The sequence below is a fragment of the Protopterus annectens genome, chromosome 12.part0 (genome assembly GCF_019279795.1).
Source record: "Protopterus annectens isolate FY-2018-M chromosome 12.part0, PAN1.0, whole genome shotgun sequence".
NCBI classification, from domain to species: domain Eukaryota; kingdom Metazoa; phylum Chordata; order Ceratodontiformes; family Protopteridae; genus Protopterus; species Protopterus annectens.
This window is the reverse complement of record NC_056746.1, coordinates 1,200,763,654-1,200,777,470: the sequence shown is the minus strand read 5'-3', so window position 1 is coordinate 1,200,777,470 and position 13,817 is coordinate 1,200,763,654.

The window sequence follows — 13,817 nt, the reverse complement described above, 5'->3', positions numbered from 1 at the left end:
AACAAGTTTAAAATATTTATAGTGCAACTCAGTTACTTAGCTTCTGAACAGAAACTATTGTATTGTACTGTAACCTGACCACCCATTTTTGAAAAACTCACATTGTGACTGAATTTACTAGACAGAGACAACGTGTACAGAGCTGGCAAGGGAAGAAACGGAAGCATTCAGGAGAACCTCCACAACAACAGAGACGCCTGAAAAGTTAACTGACTTATTTTTCAACCGTTCCAGGTTAGTGTTAACTGATGAGGAAGCCAGCGTGCTTAACAAAGGATTAACATTTATTCCCTCGCAGGGAAGCCACTTAAACGAAACTCTTCTAGAATTAAGAATGTTTGTGAGATCTGTAGCTTTGAAACTACATTTTGACAATAAACTTCAAGCTGAATTAAGTGCTAATGATTCTATTAGCTTTAAAAAGAAAAGCATTTTTACACCTATTTTACCAATGCATGTAGAATGTTTTTTAAAAGTCTGTGAACAGAATATCTATGAATACTTTTTTAATGGTCGTAAGAAATGTTGTTACTTTAATCTAAGCAATGAAGAATATAATTCTTTAAGATTATTATGTAGTGATGCCACCCTTAATTTTAAACCAGCAGATAAAGGGGGTGGGGTTGTAATATTTAATACAGAAGAATACAACCAACTCATGCTTATGATGCTAAGCAACAAACAGACCTATTTAGAAATAACACAAGAGACTTTTCATAAGATTTGTAGAGATATAGCTGATAACCTTTATGATATGTTAATGTGCCAACAGATAGAAAAATGTTTGTATGATTATTTTATTAGAGAATGTCCTAGAATACCAATAATTAAAGGTCTACCCAAAATTCATAAACATGTAGAACCTCCACCTATGAGACCCATAGTTTCAGGAGAGTTTTGGGCTACAGAAAACATCTCTATTTTTCTTGAAAAAACATTGAGACCCTTGGTAAATGATATTCCAACAATTCTGAAGGATACATACACACTTTTAAAACATATAGAACAACTGAAAGAATCCCTATCAGTAGACACACATTTACTAATTACTTTAGATGTTTGTAATTTATTCACCTGCATTCCAAATGACCATGGAATTCAGGCAATAAGGGAATTGATTTCATCCAGAGGGAATTTCAGTAGGAACAAACAGATACTTATTTGTCAATTACTTGACATTGTTTTGTCTAATAATGTCTTTTTGTATGGGGAAACAATATACCATCAAAAATGGGGGGTTGCAATGGGAACCCCATGCGCCAACACATACGCAAATCTTGTAGTCTTCCAATGGGAACAAACCTTTTTATTTAATCATCCACTATTTGAAAAAGTTATACTATATGAAAGATTCGTGGATGATATACTTATTGTGTGGAGAGGCACTTTGGCAGAATTTCAAATTTTTCTACATTATCTTAATACTACAACCACCTTTTTGAGTTTTACTATGGAAGCTTCTAACGATACAATTAGCTTCCTAGATATAAATTTAAGTATTAAAGAAGGTCATTTAGTTTCAAGTCTTTATAGAAAAACTTGCTGAAAAAATACTATACTAAACTTTGATAGCATGCATCCACGGCATGTATTTCCAGCTATCATCAAGAGTCAATTTACTAGAATAAATAGACTATGTAGTGAGCCAGAAGTAAAACTCAAGGAGATAGAAAAAATGGAAAAATTGTTCCATGAAAGAGGCTACAACAGCAAGTTGGTGGAATCAATCAGAGAAGAAGTTTTTCCATCAGTTCCCCCTGAGATGTTAAATAAAAATCATATTACAACTTATGATACAAAAATTAAGCAACACAATATCAGAATTATAGACAAGCAAGAAACTGAGAAAGGCTCTACAATAGTAAGATATATCATGACATATACTAATGATAGTCAAGTTATAAAGTGTATTATCCAGAGTAATTGGAAAATTTTGACCATAGATAAAAAAACTACAAATATAGTAGGTATCCATCCGAGATTTACTTACAGGAACAGTAAAAATCTGAAACAATTATTATGCTCGGATTTCAAGGCAAATGTAAATTTAGATAAGAAAGAAATAATGAGATTAGGACCATATCCATGTGGACGCTGCAGTATGTGTATACATATAGCTAGTGAACAGGATTTTATGCACCCAACATTAAATTATACGTTTGTTCCCAAATTTGAGGCAACGTGTGCAACAGAAAATCTCATATACTTAGCTACTTGTGGGAAATGTTCAGCATTTTATGTAGGAATGACGAAGAGAAAATTAAAAAATAGAGTATATGATCACACTTATGATATAAGGCGCACAAATGAACAGAACGCCTTAGCAAAACATATCATGGAACATAAAGATCATTACTTTAAATTTAGAGTTTTAGAAATAGTAAGAGCTAGTAGAAGAGAAAAAGATAATTCTAATCTATTAGAGACCAGAGAGTTATACTGGATATTTAAACTGAGAGCACATCAATATCCAGGGATCAATCAATATGTATCCATCAAACCAATACTTAAAAAAAAAAGAAGATGATTCTGTGCTCTCATAGGATATGTGTATATATATATATATATATATATGTTTGGGAAGGCTGTTCCCAGCAGAACCACCTCTCCCACCTCATCTGGCAATGTTACCAGGCCACAGCACATCTGGGACCCAAACTGGGACCTCCTCATCTGCCGGTCCTGCACTACCTTCAGTTGGAATCATCTCAGGGGATGGTTTCATCCCTCTTTGGGAGCATGCATAGACAAGATCCTGTCAGCTGATGTCAGGTCCAGGATCTAGTGCATAGAAAGCTCTGCAGAGAATTGGGGGATCTGCTACACCACCTTGAGGCCCTCATGACACAATTAGAGATTCAGGGTGCTCCTCCTGCTCAGCCCTCAGCACAGCCACCTTCAGGGCCATGAAGGTTCAGTGGTGACTGCCAATGGGTGGAAACCTCAGTCCCACTGTTTCCATTTGGGGGCTCATGGGCTTTCAATTTCCATACACCCCTCCCCGTCCAAGGTGTTTATCCACCACATGTGTCATATTCTGCCCATGTATGCTGTCTTATCTGTCTTGTGTGTCTTCCAACCCAACCTACTTCAACAAATATACCTGCTATCCTTTACCAATATCCCACTGTCACCTTAACACACAAAGGGCAATGTGTTCCCAACATACATTTCACACCAGACATAACTATCCACTTTGCACCCGCTTACAACTGCTTACAGGTGTGTTAGAAAAATCTATATATGCTGCTTAGAAAATATATTTACATACATGCTGCCTAGAAAAATATATTTACAATGTGTGCTGCTTAGGAAGATGTGTATTTAATCATTCAAACATATATAAGTTGTGTGATCAAATATATAGAGAAATGTGTGCTTTAGTTAGGAATAAATGTACTCAAATCCATAATGTAATGCATTTAATTCTGTCTTACTAGAATAACAGTAGAAATAAACCTGCATATTATTGCTTGAAGCACAAGCTGCAGTGTAATCAGAAATTTGACCTTGGCAGCTTGCAGATGCAGTCTGGCTCATGTCTTCCAAGTAAAGATTATTTTGCAAAGTTAGAAAATAATAAATCTGTTCGCATGTGTGTCCTCTTTCCTGCCTCCACCAGGAGAGTAGCCTTGTCGCACTATCTCTGATAGTGCAGCTGACAAGGAAGACAAAGGGAGGCTTTAAGGAGGACATACATCTATTGTATTTGAACTAATCAGAGAACCTTGAATTGGCTACATCCTCAGGAGGTCATCGTGACTGACCAGCTGCTTGCAAGGCTGCAACATTCTCATGGGAAAAGGACTTTTGAAAACACAAATTCAGCACTTTTTATGAATTACTATGATGTAAAGACCCTGTCACTAGCCACACCAGTGAGGTGGGCAAAACTGATAATGAAATGTATATAACCAATGTGTTTTGGTCAATAAAGCAGTCAAAATTCTATACAAACTTTGTGTATGGTTTTGCCTCTAATGTACATTAGTACTAGATGCTCAAGCTTTCCTGCATTATTGTTTGTTATTAATTGACATTGTGTTTGAATAACTCAATGATTTTTACAGTCTGACTCTAACAAATTTATTTAACATCTTGGTCCTAATCGTGCCGGAATTCCCTTGGTAAGCTACAGGTCAGAATATATAGGTGGTATTGAAGTCTGCAGAAGAAGGAAAGACCTCCGACTGAATTGTCGTGCCTAAAGAGGCTGTCCACTTATCTGATCTGTGGCGAAAGCGGAAAACTGGGTCCTAAAAAGCCTATCAAACATAAGCAGGAGGCTCGGGTAAGCAGAATTCCTCTCTTTGTTTTTGTTTTAGATCAGGGACCAGGTTACACTGTGCTATTGCTAAGGTTTGTGATAGCAGGGAGAGAGGTAGTCGAAGTATTGTATCTTGAGTCATAGATCAGGAAATAAAGCAAAACAAAGTAAACAGTCATTCTAGACACTACTGTGAATACGGGGAATAGAGATACCACGTGGTACAAGAGAAAGGGTTACGTAACAGTTCTGTTGTTGTTTTTTCTCTCTCTCTCTCTCTCTCTCTCTCTCTCTTCTCTTCTTTCAGAGACATGCGAAACGAATGCACTAAAGGGTCACGTGACCGCCCTAACAGAAGATGCAAAATATATGCAATTACAGAGAGCAGATAATGTGAGATATTTTGCAAAATGTGTTAACAACTATAAATTTGATAGTAAACTAGATAAACTTTCACTAGTTAAACTCCTTAAACAAGTTTTAATCTGATGCAGGGCGTCAGGCAAAAGAAAAACAGAAGCTTAAAAATTCTGAAACATTTTTAGACAACAGAGTAAAAGGTCTAACAGACAGAATCTCTGAAAAATGAAAACTTAGAGTAGACTGGACTTGCATTAATTAATGCCTACAACAGGAAAATGAGACAGTAGATGGATATTATGCTAGATTATTAAAATGCTTAAAATAACAATTAAAAAAATATATATATATATATACATTTTTAAAAGGTTGCATTGCCTCTGTTAGTAGTTTTATTACAAGGCATATGATAAATCACTGAACAAGCAGGCTGCAAGCCTTACTTGAGTATGCTAGACGTACTGAAAGACACTTTAATAGTAAAAGAAAAAAGGGCACAAGTCTTCACTGTTGAAGACGGAGCTGAAGTATTTGTATTACAGTCAGGTAAAAGGGCATCTAGCTAGGGACTATAAACAAAATAAGAAAGCAATAACAGAAGATAAAGGAGATGTGGACTGACTATATAATAGTGATAATAACCAAAAATCATCAGGAAAGGTTAATAAACAAAAGAAAATGTGAATGTAGTAGAGGGAATAGAGGAAGTACAAACAGATGTAAAGAATAAAAATGAAAATAAAATTTTAGATTTAGCATTGTTGAGCCTGGAGCTCTACCTAGCAAATACAAAACCAAGTAACACTTCTGGTGGAGGAAAAGGTCAAATTCCTGTGTGACTCAGGAGCGTCACGGACTTTGATACACCCCTCAAGTTACCAAAACATTCTAAATCACCTAATTATATATTAGTAAAAGCAGCAAATAGACAGCTATACAGGGAACCACTTTCCCATAATATAGCAATAACTGACCCTGTTTCAGGTATGACTCAGAAAAGTAAAATTGTAGTTTCTGCAAAAATATCCAGTAAACTTACTGGGAAAAGACCTTGTGCAGATATTTGGCATAGCAGTAGTTCCTACCATGCAGGGTATGGAAGCACAAAGACAAATGAATGCTCTTGTGGTGTGATCAGAGGGTGAAGCCTATTATTGGTACAGCCAGGACCTAGTTATGATTGGTCCAGGGCAGTAACCAAAAACTGATAAGCGTAGCCATCAGTAAGGTACCCTCCTTGACACTGATCAGCAGCACTTGTTACATTGTACTCCATACTACTGTAGCACACCAGGACCTAATAAAAAATATAAGTAAAAATCCTGCTGACAAATTAATATTACAAACTTTATGCTGGGATACTGAGGGAAACAGTGTAGTAAGCTGTTCATTACCTCAGGAGTTCATGAGATTGTATAAGTCCAATAGACTGCCACATGTCAGCTTGACAAAAACAAAAGTTTTAAATGGGCAGACTTAGAAAAAAAGGTAACAAAATGGGAAAACAGACTGATTTAAAAATGTCAGGACAAGGGATATGAAAACAAAACTGAATTGGTTGACACAGACACATACAGCTGTACACTTGCAATCTAGTAAGGACAGCTGATTAGCATTTTATTAAAAGAAAAGAAAAGGCCTTGTGTAAAATTCCAACAACTCTGTGGTCAACAGGCAAGTCAAATGTAGGGCTTATTCAAGCAGCAGGACCAGTTACAATTACCCCAAAGTCAGCTTTTAGACCACAGAAAAAAACAATACATTTTGGGAAAGAATGCAAAAGTAGAAATTAAGCCTATAATAAGCAGCATTACTCAAAAGGAGTACTGGTAGAATCTCCTGATTCACCATGTGATACACCCCTATTTCCTGTTAAAAAAAAAGCAAACGGGGAATGGCAGATGGTACAAGATTTATAAGCCGTGAATAATGCAGTAATACCAAGAGCACCTACGGTGCCAGACCCACATACCTTGTTAAATGATTTAAAGCCGCAACAGAAATATTTCACCGTGGTAGATATTAGCAATGCATTTTTCTCAATACCTATCCACCCTGACAGCCAGCATTGGTTTGCATTTACATTTCAGGGCAAAAGGTATACGTACACCCGACTACCACAGGGATATAGTGAAAGTCCAACGATATTCGCACAAGAGATGGCTAGCAACCTGGCAGGGTTTTCTCCACCAGGGGGCAGCCAAGTACTACTTTATGTAAATGACATCTTGCTAGCAGCACCCAGCAGCAGTGCAGGGTGAATACAGTAGCATTGTTAAAATTTTTAATAATACAAGGACACAAAGTAAACAAGAGTAAGTTACAAACTTTGGGAAAAAAAAAACACAGGTTAGATACCTGGAATATGTGATATTCAGTAAAGGTAAAATACTAAATAGTGGGAAAAGAAAGGGAAAAACAGCAATTTTGCAAGCACCCAAACCAACAACTAAAAAGAAATAATGTCTTTCCTAGGTACAACTAATTTTTGTTGGAACTGGGTACCAAATTATTTTACAATGAAAACAAAAGCAGAAATGGCTTTCTGCAGGTTGAAGCAGTTAATAGCTTCTTCATTAGTTTTAAGACTTCCAAGTTATCACAAACGTCTTTTTTAGACCATAGATTGTAAGCAATGGTACATGACATCAGTATTAAAGCAGCAACATGGGGATAAGCAATGCCCCATAGCTTACTATTCATTACAGTTAGACCCAGTGGTGCAATCTTTGCCTCACTGTGTACAAGCAGTAGTTGCAGCAGCAATGGCAGTACAGGCTTCAGCCTCAATGGTGTTATTCCACCCTCTCACATTGAGAATGCCTCATGCAGTTGCAATAATTCTGCCACAAGAAAAAGTTGCATACCTTTCTCCTGCTAGACATCTTTCATGTATGACCATACTGCTGAGTCAACCTCATATAAACAGTTAGCTTTACCTAGACAAGATCTTACAGATATGCCCTTGGATAATGCTGAGGTGACATATTACGTGAATGGCTCATGCAGAAGGGGTCCTACAGGAAAAAATCTGGTGGGGTATGCAGTAGTTACAGACACTAAAAATTTAGAAGCACAAACTTTGCCACACAACTTGTATGCTCAAGCAGCAGAACTGGTAATTTTGACAGAAGCATGTATTTTAGTAAAGGCAAAAAAAGTAAACATATATACTGATAATCAGTATGCTTTTTCTACAGTGCATGTGTTTGCACAATAATAAAGAAAATAGAGGGATGATTACATCCAGTGAAAGACCTATTAATCATGCGCAATTTATTTTGGAGCTATTAGAATCTATTCAGTTGCCTACCAAAGTAGCTATTTGTAAATGTGTAGCTCATACAAAACAACAGGATAAGATTTCAAAGGTAATGCACGAGCTGATGCAGCTGCAAAGCAAGCAGCCTCAGACTCAGGAACTTTATTTTTAATGAAAAATTACAGCCCTTTGAGATTTTAGATTTAGACATGTTAAAAACAATGCAAATGCTTACTACAACAGCAGAAAAACAAAACTGGGTAAAACAAGGTGCAATTTTTAAAAATGGACTGTACATTTCCAAAGGGAAAAAACAATATTACCGTCTAATTTATTTAGAAATGCAGCTTTGTTGAGCCATGGGCAGAGCCATGTCTCAACAGGGGGGATGGTACAGTTAGTAAATAAAATATTCCAAACATATGGATACATAAATTATACAATAAAATTTTGTGCAGCTTGTCATACTTGTAACAAAGCACCATGCACAAGGAGCATTTAAAAACAAGCAAGGGAGTTTCCCTACACCACCATATCCATTCCATACTATTTGTATGGACTTCATAGAGTTGAATAAATGTGAAGGAAAAAATACTGTTTAGTGATCATAGATATGTTTTCAAAATGGGTAGAAGCTTTTCCTTAAGGAATCACTGTGCTTACCACCCACAGTCAGCAGGACTGGTGGAGAGGTACAATGGGATTTTAAAAAAACAAGTTAAGAAAGTTGATGAGTAAGACTCAGAAGAATTGGATTTGCTGTTTACCTCTAGCATTGCTGAGCATGAAAAACAGTAACAAATGTAAAGGGTTTGATCCCCTTTAAAGTAGTATTTGGAAGGGCATATTATGTGCCTCAGTAAAAGCTCTCATGCCTGCAGGGCTGGAGGCTGACAGTTCACTAGCTAATTAAATAAAGAAACTGTTATAAATAAGACTGTTTTGCAGTTGAACTCTTTTCAGATAAACAAGAAACAAAACCAGAAGCCGTGCTGACCCGGGGTCCTGGATTTGGCTGAAAGTCATAAAGAGAAAGAACTGGGCGAGTCCAAGGTGGGAAGGTCCGTACCAGGCACTGTTGGCAACACCACTGCAGTAAAATTGCTGAGAGATCATCTTGGGTTCATTTAACCCACTGCAAACCTGTTAAGAAATTCAGTTTGGACATACCACAGGAACAGGATGGCCAGAGGCAGAATAAATAAAAATGTGAAACAACCCCAGAGACATTGGTTCACTGGCCTACTGATCATACACTTAATAACTATGTTTGTAGTAACCTTTTTGTTGTTATGGTTTTCTTGCATATAACTACAGAAGTAAAAGTAATAAAGCGTCATGAAGGACTGGCTACAGACTGGCACCCAAACTTTAACACATACCTGGCTATGAAACGAGTTTATGTAGAGACTATGAACGTTTCAAATTGCTGGGTCTGTACTGCAATACCCACAGCATATGGAGGACTTTTAATGTCTGCTGTCCCCTTGGGAATAAATGAAACTTGGGAAAACCTGTTATTTGACACAGGCACTGTGAGATCACAGGACAAAATTGCTTTATTTTTACCTGTTCACACAAAAGAAATTATGTCTCTACAAGAGTAATACCCTCCAGGTGGGCTGGAGTAATGGTAATATAACAATGTCTTATAAATGTTACATTAAAGTCAAAAGTGGGGGTACTGTTTGTAATACAAACCATGATTCATATCTGAGTTCAATGAAAACTACATTAAATGCAGTATGTGACAATCTAGTCTTAACTAAGCAATTGTCTATTAAGAATAGGAAAATGTTTCATGCAGGAATCAGTACCAAAGTAATGATTTTATTTGTGGGAAAAAGGCATATAAATGGTTACCTGAGAATTGGTCCGGCAGTTGTTTTTTGGGTTATCTGGTTTCAGCAATAAGACATACTGCAGAATTACCTTTGGGTAAAATATGAAACGTAAGGGAAACAGCTCGAGAATCTGAAGGTCCAGTGAGAAAAAACCCTGTGAATCCAGTTGGTAAAATCGAAGCTGGTTAAAAAGGCCATAATTCAGTGAAAGACAAAAGTAAATTGACTCATATGAACCTGGGCAACAGTGTTATATCCAGGGCAGGAATGCCACCAGCCTATGGAGCAGTCAAATCGATCTGGGAGCTGAGAAGCTGTCAAAAGTCATGAACAATGCAACTTTTTCCACCCTAGAATTGGTGACTAATGAACTGAATGCAATAAAACTGTTGTGCTACAAAATCGAATGGCTCTTTACTTCACCCTAGCGGCAAGAGGTGGTACACGAAGAAGAATGCTGTGCGTACATTCCAGACAACCAACATGAAATCAATGACCACCTAGAGGTAATTCAGCAAGTATCAGCAATGACTAAACCAGGCCCAAACCCACTGACGGACTTTTTCCAGAATCTGTTTAGAGGGTTGGGGTTCCATCCTATTAAACATTTAATTGCTATTTGTGTGGGTATACTCCTAATAGGAGCATGTGTTTACTGTGAAATTCCCTGCATGAAAAGATTAATCAAAAATTTGTTGATATATCTGCTACTGAAACTTTTACCAAAGTGTTGAAATTAAAAGTTTAATTTCAAATGATGCTTTTCTGAAATATAAAACCAATGACTTACTTAGCTGAAAGCCCTTGAAAGGAAAGGCTGAGGAATGAAATAATATTGTTTATGTTTTAAACAGAATAAAATGCATTAAGAGGAGGAGAATGTTAGAAAAATCTATATATGCTGCTTAGAAAATATATTTACATACATGCTGCCTAGAAAATATATTTACAATGTGTGCTGCTTAGGAAGATGTGTATTTAATCATTCAAACATATATAAGTTGTGTGATCAAATATATAGAGAAATGTGTGCTTTAGTTAGGAATAAATGTACTCAAATCCATAATGTAATGCATTTAATTCTGTCTTACTAGAATAACAGTAGAAATAAACCTGCATATTATTGCTTGAAGCACAAGCTGCAGTGTAATCAGAAATTTGACCTTGGCAGCTTGCAGATGCAGTCTGGCTCATGTCTTCCAAGTAAAGATTATTTTGCAAAGTTAGAAAATAATAAATCTGTTCGCATGTGTGTCCTCTTTCCTGCCTCCACCAGGAGAGTAGCCTTGTCGCACTATCTCTGATAGTGCAGCTGAACAAGGAAGACAAAGGGAGGCTTTAAGGAGGACATACATCTATTGTATTTGAACTAATCAGAGAACCTTGAATTGGCTACATCCTCAGGAGGTCATCGTGACTGACCAGCTGCTTGCAAGGCTGCAACATTCTCATGGGAAAAGGACTTTTTGAAAAACACAAATTCAGCACTTTTTATGAATTACTATGATGTAAAGACCCTGTCACTAGCCACACCAGTGAGGTGGGCAAAACTGATAATGAAATGTATATAACCAATGTGTTTTGGTCAATAAAGCAGTCAAAATTCTATACAAACTTTGTGTATGGTTTTTTGCCTCCTAATGTACATTAGTACTAGATGCTCAAGCTTTCCTGCATTATTGTTTGTTATTAATTGACATTGTGTTTGAATAACTCAATGATTTTTACAGTCTGACTCTAACAAATTTATTTAACAAGGTGCCTTAATCACTCTGTATTCAACAGTCCATGTTCTGGCCATGGCAGATAAATTATCAGCCATTGCAAGTGTGTGACCCAGGATACTGCACACCATAGCCACATCAATTTACCAGTAAGCCATCTGAGCTGCAGATGTGTATGATGTTTTCTCAAACATATCATGCAGCACAGTCATTCAACAGAAGGACAGTATGGAAAATGTATATGTATATATATATATATATATATATATATATATATATATATATATATAGATATATGTGTGTGTGTGTGTGTGTGTGTGTGTGTGTGTTTGTATATATGTAGCCATACATGTCTCTCTATAAGTATATCTATCTATATATATATATATATATATATATATATATATATATATATATATAATATATTTACATATATGTGTCTGTATATATGTAGACATACATGTAGGTTGTTGTGTCTTTCGGCTTTTCCCGGTTAGGGGTCACCACAGCGGAACTCTGGTCCACTAATGATTGGCAGTAGATTTTTACATGCCAAGTTACCAGCCCTGATGCACAGCCTTCAATGAAGGTACACCCATTCACGCACGTCTCCACACAGAAGACGTTTTAGCTGAGAATTGAACAGGACAACGTCTTACTGTGAGGCAACAACGCTACTGCAGCACCACCACCGCAATTTTGCATATGTGTATATATATATATATATATATATATATATATATATATATATATATATATGGAGTGCATTCAGACATCGGGTCCTCACTCTGAACCTCCTTCCTCCACAGCTGCACTGTTCTGCCTTGATACGAAACAGTGTCACATGTGAGCACAGCCTAACATTAGGGGTGTATATATAGGGACAGATTGTAGGTAAGCCTATTACAAACCTGTAAATTTTGTGCATGATAAATTTCACATTACCATGACTGTCCTGAAGGTGGTGGGTCTTAAAATCATGTGTCTATCATGACTTTGTTACTTCCACCTTCAGCTATTTGCCAGACTAGTATACATGTTTTGAGGAACAGAACAAACACTATGATGGCTTACATCTTGTCATTCTGTGCAGATCTGCACAGTTGACAACTATGGCCGAATGCCCACATGGCCAGATGCTATGTCCATAGCAGTTGTTCAGCAGGACATCATTACAGCAACAAGTGCTGATGGCACATATAATTCTTTCAAAATCATCTATCACATTATTACAGAGCAAGTACTACATTCAATTACATGCATAGATGTTTCAGATACCTGTTTTAGTTTTGTGCTGTCTTCTGTGTACACTTGGATATGTTCCTTGTTTGATTTTATTTTGTTTTGGTTTGTAGTATTTTTTTACTGTTATTTTTGTTGTATTTTTCTCCTCTCTCTCTCTCCACTGCAGGGACTGAGCTGGTTTGAATAGGTTGCAGCATAGATTTTGTCGGTGATGCTCATGATCAGGTGATGGTCTCTGCACGAATTGGTGTTCCCCACTTGCTAATTGCATGCAGCCAGCTGTGTAGTACTTTCAATTACCAATGTCATAGCAACCCACTACTATAAATTACAAAATCATGTGGGCATTGTCCCTTTACCTTTCCTGTATGGAAGACATCCTTCCTGTGTGTGGGCACCAGTGTTACAGACAGCATGTTGCAATACCTCTTACAACAGGAATTGCAGACTCAGGACAACTACATGTTTGTATAAGGTTCCAGACCTACGGACAGTGTGAGTATTGCTGTTATATGCATTGAATACTGCTAGTTTTACAGGGTTTGTATGTGCATGCTAGTTTTACATGGAATGCAGTCTGTCTGTATAGCTATCAACTGTGGGCTTATCATAGGTTCATAGGTTCATAGGTCCACATGATGGCTGAGGATTGGCTGTATTGTTTTATCTGTTCACCACACAGGTCTTGCCTCTGACATATCAGTGGCATTCTCTCCATTGAGTGCTATCAGTACATGGCAACATCCATTTGTAACAGCCTAGGTTAAAAACATTTCTTAATTGACTTCATATTCCTGAATAAGGGTATGTTCCAAGCAATCCTGTAACACCAGCAACTTTCACAGTGTATAACAGCAATATTGCAGATATGGTCCTGTGTTCCAGCCTCTGTCCTCGACCTATATATCAGGCTTTGTCAAGATGTCATGCAGTAAGAGGTTGTTAAATAATGGCATATCATTATTTAGTGCTGGCATTCCTGCTATCATTCCAGGGATGTGGTGCACTCCCACACAAATTGTGGGGTAGGATCCATATATATGAGGGCTACAGCTGGACAAAACATGTATAACCTTGTACAGTCCAGAGGTCCATGTATGCAAAACACTGTTATA